General features: G+C 42.1%; 1 pseudogene; it reads right to left on the minus strand.

The window, feature by feature from the left end:
- Positions 1–6,582: 6,582 nt before the first annotated feature.
- LOC148775311 (E3 ubiquitin-protein ligase RNF146-B pseudogene) lies at positions 6,583–7,638 on the minus strand (annotated as a pseudogene).
- Between the last annotated feature and the right edge of the window lie 238 nt (positions 7,639–7,876).

Below are 7,876 nucleotides of genomic sequence, written 5' to 3' on the forward strand. Positions count from 1 at the left end.
CAGGAAAAACCCAAGGCAAAACACCCCATGACACATACTAATAAAATTTAAAAAAGGTCAAAGACAAAGAACAAATATTAAAAGCAGCAAGGGCAAAACAGCAAATAACACACAAGTTGAAGCCACAAGGATCACAGCTGATCTTTCAATAGAAACTCTTCAGGCCAGGAGGGAATGACAGGACATTCTTACAGTGATGAAAGAAACTAGCCAACATCCCAGATTACTGTACCCAGCAGGGATTTCATTCAAATATAAAGGAGAAATTAAAAGCTTTACCCAAAAGCAAAAGATGAGAGCATTCAGAATCACCAAACCAGCCCTCCAACAAATGCTAAAGGACCTTCTCTAGTCAGGAAGCAGAGAAAGGGGGTATAAACCAGAACCCAAAACAATAAAGTAAATGGCAACGGGATCAAACTTATCAACAATAACCTTAAATGTAAATGGGTTGAATGCCCCAACCAAAAGACAAAGACTGGCTGAATGGATACAAAAACAAGACCCCTCTGTATGTTGTCTACAAGAGACCCACCTCAAAACGAGGAACACATACAGACTGAAATAAGGGCTGGAAAAACATATTCCAAGCAAATTGTGTTCAAAAAAAGCAGGAGTAGCAATACTCATAACAGTTAAAATAAACTTTAAAACGAATGCTGTGAAAATAGACAAAGAAGGACACTATATGATGAGCAAATAATCAAAGCAAAAAGAAGACATAACAATTATAATTATATATGCACCCAACACCCTCTATTCTCTGGTTAACTGGGGGCCTGAGGGTCTGAGCCGCAATCCCCCAGGACTCCACATCCCTCCCCAATTAGGTGTCCACCTCTTCTCTCCCTCCCCTCCCTTCCCATCAGAAAATTCACACACACACACACACACACACACACACACACACAAAGACACACAAATATCATCTTTTCACAATTTCATGTTTATTTTAATGGCAGCCATCTCTTTACTCTTGTTAGTGTGAGGGTCCGCCATTTGTAAGAAAGCAGACCATTTGTAAGAAAGCAGACCCCTGGAGAAACAATTCTAAACTGTTTGAACTTTGGAATTCAGTTACTGGCTGCCCAGGTTGTACTTCTCCAGGGTCTCTCTTTCTGGGGCTGGTGAGCTTATCTTCTCTTTCGATTCTGCCTCCTTCTTGGACTCTGCCTCATATTTTGGTAACTTTTTCGGTGTTGATTTTGTGTCTTACATGCACAGGAACAGAAAAAACAGTTTGGTTTTCTTGTTTTCTTCACCTTTCTCGACTGAGTGGCATATGATTGGATTTTCCTTCTCAAAGTCCGTTGTAGAGGTCTTCTGACACTCATCGTCATATTTCATGCCTGGAAAGAAAAGAGAAGTGTATTAGTTTTGAGGAAAGTGTATAACAACTGAGTTGGAAGGCAGATTTCATGAAAAAGGGATGTGGGCTGATGAGGGCGTTTGTGCCAGGCAAGGGCAGTGTAGTGGTCTTGGGCAGCAAAGTCAGTGGATAACATGGGGAGCATAGATGGAGTCATCTTACGTTCACACTGTCTGTATCTCCGTTGACAATGGGTCGACTCTCTTTCTTTCATCCTTGAGGCAAACCGCGTTGCAACACTTCTTGGCTTCTGAGGCTTCCTGATTCCCTTAGTCATGATGATCCAAAAAAGTGGCCTAACCCAGAATCTCTGCCTCTGATCCCTCTATATATACCTTCTCAGGACAATGAGGAGCCACACCCTTCAACCTGATTGGTCAGCTAGTCACTCCCCAGCCAGTGGTGGCCTTGGGGTCTTAGACAACACAATGAACCACTTTGCCCATCAACATGGGCTAGTGGAAGCTGAGGGAGGCCATGATACAACTTACCCACCGCTGACACCTCTGTGTGTCTGATTCTGGGGAGTGGTGATTCAGGGGCATGGTGTTTCAGCTCTTGACCTTCAGAATTTCCTTCCGTGCTGTAGAGCTCAGCGGAGATGCCTCTGAAAAAGAGACACGGACAGCCTTCTAGGAGAGTGACCATTTGCTTTATATTACAAGCGCTGTTATATAGTTTTACGAGGGAGGAAGACTTTAACAGCTACATCAGTATGACAAAATCCAGGACACCTGTGGAGTGTTGATAAACTTAGATTTACATAGCTTTACTAGACATGCTGGAAAAGGTCAGTCTTCATTCCAATCCCAAAGAAAGGCAATGCCAAAGAATGCTCAAACTACAGCACAGTTGCACGCATCTCACACGCTACTAAAGTCATGCTCAAAATTCTCCAAGCCAGGCTTCAGCAATATGTGAACCGTGAACTCCCAGATGTTCAAGCAGGTTTTAGGAAAGGCAGAGGCACCAGAGATCAAATTGCCAACATCCGCTGGATCATGGATAAAGCAAGAGAGTTCCAGAAAAACATATATTTCTGCTTCATTGACTATGCCATAGCCTTTGACTGTGTGGATCACAGTAAACTGTGGAACATTCTGAAAGAGATGGGAATACCAGAACACCTGACCTGTCTCTTGAGAAACCTGTATGCAGGTCAGGAAGCAACAGTCAGAACTGTACATGGAACAACAGACTGGTTCGAAATAGGAAAAGGAATACGTCAAGGTTGTATATTGTCACCCTGATTATTTAACTTATATGCAGAGTACATCATGAGGAACGCTGGGCTGGAAGAAGCACAAGCTGGAATCAAGATTGCTGGGAGAAATATCAATAACCTCAGATATGCAGATGACACTACCCTTATGGCAGAAAGTGAAGAGGAACTCAAAAGCCTCTTGATGAAAGTGAAAGAGGAGAGTGAAAACGTTGGCTTGAAGCTCAACATTCAGAAAACAAAGATCATGGCATCTGGTCCCATCACTTCATGGGAAATAGATGGAAAAACAGTGGAAACCGTGTCAGACTTTATATTTTTGGGCTCCAAAATCACTGCAGATGCTGATTGCAGCCAGGAAATAAAAGACGCTTACTCCTTGGAAGGAAAGTTATGACCAACCTTGATAGTATATTAAAAAGCAGAGACATTACTTTGCCAACCAAGGTCCGTCTAGTCAAGGCTATGGTTTTTCCCGTGGTCATGTATGGATGTGAGAGTTGGACTGTGAAGAAAGCTGATCGCCAAAGAATCGATGCTTTTGAACTGTGGTGTTGGAGAAGACTCTTGAAAGTCCCTTGGACTGCAAGGAGATCCATCCAGTCCATTCTAAAGGAGATCAATCCTGGGTGTTCATTGGAGGGACTGATGCTAAAGCTGAAACTCCAATACTTTGGCCACCTCATGCGACGAGTTGACTCACTGGAAAAGACTCTGATGCTGGGAAAGTTTGGGGGCGGGAGGAGAAGGGGGCGACAGGGAATGAAATGGCTTGATGGCATCACCGACTCTGTGGATGTGAGTTTGAGTGAACTCCGGGCGTTGGTATTAGACAGGGAGGCCTGGCGTGCTGTGATTCATGGGGTCGCAGAGAGTCGGACACGACTGAGCGACTGAACTGAACTGACCAGACATGCTGGCCTCACTCTAAACATTAATCAGGTTCCTGCACTTCAAGTCAGTTATCAATCAAGGTTACCGGCAAAGCTTCCAATTAATTCAAGGACTATGTGTGAAGGGAGTATTCCTAACACTAAATAAAGAAGGATAAAGAAAGTATTACTTGGGCTAGTCAGTGTTTCTTGTGCTGCATGCCTAGGGTTGTTAAGGGCCGAATGAAACAGCTTCAAAGGGCAAGATGCTTTTGAAAACTTTGGATACATGCTAAGCGAGGCCAGCCCTCCGACAAGGCCTCTGATGAGGATCTTTTCCTCAGGCACCTCTACCCCAGTTTCTCAACACTGTGTTTTTTATTCTTGGACTTATATGTCTCCCTTCAACACTCCTGCCGCCTCCATCCCTATGTGAACACTCTTCATCCCATTTTAGCACTTCAGAGTCCTCTAGTCACTTCATCTCTAGACCACCCTCTTCCTATTAGGAGTCTTTGAGGGGCTTAAGGAACTTAAGAGCAAGCACTTAACATGGAAAAAGGTAACTAAGAACATGTTGTATGTTTCTTCTACTGCAATGAGCTGTAGAGAGGCCAAGATTTGGTGAATCCCGTCTGTTGCCCCAAGGTTAATACACTGTGTCCATAAGATTACACATCAGAGTAAAGAAAGTGTTAAATGTCTCCGGCACTAATATTGTTGGGGACACTTCAATTCTCACATTGAGTAGGGAAACTCAAGTTGCCCTATCTACCAGAAATATAATCCTGATTAAAAAAAAAAAAAAGTAAGGTGCCCAAATTCAAGAGTCACATGACCACTGCACCACGGACTCTTGACTGAATCACTTTCCCAATGGTTCCTCATTGACAGTTATCATCAGGTAGGGCCCACTCTGTAACTGACCAATAGCTTAGCAGGAGACGTACCAGTAGGTACCTCACTGATAGTTGGTTGCTTATGGGCGGGGCCCGGGGATGCACTGTCCAATGCTGAGCAAGACCTTTTGCTTAGTAACAGGATGTGGAGTAGTAAGGTACAGCAGTGGCTACCTGCTAAGGGCTGTGCTCATCCTGCTCTACTACATAAGGATACTTTGGGTCCAGCGTGCAGGAATCTTTTTGATTTTTTGATTGACTCCTTTCCAATCTCAGATTTTGATTTCACATGCTTGTTTAACTTTTGTACATCATTCTTTTCCTTTTATTCCCAGGCATGCCTGTCAGCAGTGCTTATCTCTATGACCCTCCAACAGCTGCCACTTGAGCCCATGTCCCGCATATAGTTTAGCTAATATTTCAAACCCAACAAGAATGTGAAGGTCAGCCCACTTTGAGAACTACTTTGACAAACCTTAATCACAGTGATTCTTATTCTATTCACAGTAAAACAGAGCAGGATGATGGAAATTCAAAAAGTATAAAAATGAAATTAGAGGACACCAATAAGTATGTCAATAGAAATATAAATACTGTTAATATTTTGTCTTTGTCTTTCTATCTAAATGTTTATAACATATATATTATATGTGTTATATAATGCTAGAATACATAATACACTTATATTTGGAGGAGCATATATACATCAGTGATTTTTTTTAATTTATAGAAATTGAAAATAAAAAGTAATTGAATCAAACTATATTCACTATTGTAGCTTTCCTTTTCTATACAATATGCTGGAAAAACTTTTCCATCTCAGTGAACATGTATCTGCCATTATTTCTAAGGATTACTATAGTGTTCAAATGCTTGCTTTTGCCATACTCCATGTCAATGCTTTGAAGAGAGGAACCATGTGTACTTTGTTCACTGGTTGCTTTCACATCTTTTCTTTTTTTTTTTTTTTTGATAAATTCTAGTATTTCTTAAATTATAAAGTCTGTAATCAAAAAAAAAAATATGGATCAAGAGAAACCGCTAACTACAGGGACTAGACAGCAAAGCCTATGAGAACGCCATGAAGTGTGTTACAGACAAGATTCTGAAACAGAAGTTATAAGCTCATTTCTTTACATTTCCATTTCAGTTACTTTATTATTCAGTTCAGTTCAGTTCAGTTCAGTCGCTTAGTCGTGTCCGACTCTTTGCGACCCCATGAACCACAGCATGCCAGGCCTCCCTGTCCATCACCAACTCCTGGAGTTCACTCAAACTCATGTCCATCGAGTCGGTGATGCCATCCAGCCATCTCATTCTCTGTTGTCCCCGTCTCCTTCTACCCCCAATCCCACCTAGCATCAGACTCTTTTCCAGTGAGTCAACTCATCGCATGAGGTGGCCAAAGTATTGGAGTTTCAACTTTAGCAAAAGTCCTTCCAATAAACACCCAGGATTGATATCCTTTAGAATGGACTGGTTGAATTTCCTTGCAGTCCAAGGGACTCTCAAGAGTCTTCTCCAGCACCACAGTTCAAAAGAATCAAATCTTCGGCGATCAGCTTTCTTCACAGTCCAACTCTCACATCCATATATGACCACGGGAAAAACCATAGCCTTGACTAGACGGATCTTGGTTGGCAAAGTAATATCTCTGCTTTCTAATATGCTATCTAGGCTGGCCATAAACTTTCCTTCCAAGGAGTAAGCGTCTTTTAATTTCATGGCTTTATTATTAAATAGTTGTTATTCTTTTATTTTAAAACCACAAATTCGCATTTGTTCTCATGTTAATTAAGCTTTCTTTTCATACTGATACCAGACTTCTTGTAGTTGCCAAATTTTTGTAATGGTTTTATGTCAATCCATGCAGAAAAATATGAACCAGTGCAGTAGGCAGATGAGGACCATTAATGCACAGATAATACACACACGCTGGCCAAAAGAACTGAAGGTATTTTAAAAAAAAACTATAAAATAAACAGACCTCAAGAAAACTGAGTTATTACTAAACAGCTCTCAACTATTAACACCCACGTTCCTTGTATTAAATTTCTCAACAGAGATGTGTTAGACATTTTAATTACGGCTCTATTCTTTCGATACCCCTTCCCACCCCAACTCCTAAAATGTACTACTAGGGATGAGTATAATGTTTTGTGGGTAGAAATTTGCAGATAACCATTTTCATCCTGAGGGTGGATCTGAAAACTTTTTTATTTAAACTTCCGTTACTGTGCACTCTCCATCAGGCCTTCGAGATCTGACACTCACTGTTCCATCTGCTGCCACTTATCGATCAGTTCCTGATCGATCAGATACTGTCTGATTTGCATTAGGAACCAAAAGTCTCTTTTGGGTCAAGGAGTGTTGTGCAACATGCACAGATACATCCTCACTCTAACTGTTGGCATCGGATTCGGTTTCTTCAATCGAAGTGTCTGGTGCTGGTGCCCTGCCTCAAAATGGTGATCCATGCTCTTCTCCTTCCCCTCTATGACTCCTTTCCACTATGCTGTCTCCAACAAGTTGTAAATGTGCAAAAGAGTCTTCCAGAGTATTGCTTGCATCAGAGGATGGTGTGGTGGGACTTGTTAGCTGACCATCTACTGATGTCAGGGGCCTCACAGAAGACGACTGAACAGAAGCTACACTCTGAGCCGGTACACTGTCCGCTCCGTCAGCAGAGCTGTCTCTCGCTAGGTTTACAGTATTAGAATCACAGTCCAGTCTAAGTCCGGCTACTCCCTTCTTTGGTATATCTATTGTATCCCGCTTGATCTTCCTGCGACGTCCATGTTCGTTTCTCCTATACTGAACCATATTTTCAAGATTGGCAACATAGAGAAACCCGGCAGTTAACATTTCAGTGCTCTTTTTACCTTTGGAAAAAGCATCCTCCATCTTTCTGCTAGTGCGCTCATCATACTGCCACCACCCATTTCTTCCTTCATAATACCAGGCCTATTCACCGTTTCCGCTGCTTGCTGCCTTGAGTTCCTCTGGTGACAACAAGGTTGGCTTATCAAGGAAATCTTCGGGAATTTCTTGTCGACAGAGGGCATATTGCTTCCCAAGCCATGAAGCTCCCTTCACACATAGATAGCAGAAAACATGCTTGCAAGGCAGGCTGACTGGGTGAACACATGTTTGCAGACAAATGGCACATTCAGGGACAGTTAGAGATGGTGCAGTATTAGAACAAGACTCATTTGCATTCCTGTTAGTAGGAAGCATGTTTATAGAGTGATAAATTTCTCCATAGCCAGCAATCATTTCTATTACAGACCCCACAGATGCCTGCCACAAAAACAAAATCTCATCTTCATGAATAATCAGCCAGTTTGCAGAATTTTCTCCTCGATCGCTGGATCATCCTGTGCTCTGTGGCCACCACCAAAGCCACCTCGCCGTCTTTTCTCTTCAGCCTCCGAGCTCGCAGCCCATATATTTTCTATTGTAAAAAAGGCTGTAATACACATTGGAATTCATGTATCTTTTCAAATTAGTGTTC

The sequence above is a fragment of the Moschus berezovskii genome, chromosome 16 (assembly GCF_049115385.1).
Source record: "Moschus berezovskii isolate FMDL1 chromosome 16, NW_MosBer_1.0, whole genome shotgun sequence".
Lineage (NCBI taxonomy): Eukaryota > Metazoa > Chordata > Mammalia > Artiodactyla > Moschidae > Moschus > Moschus berezovskii.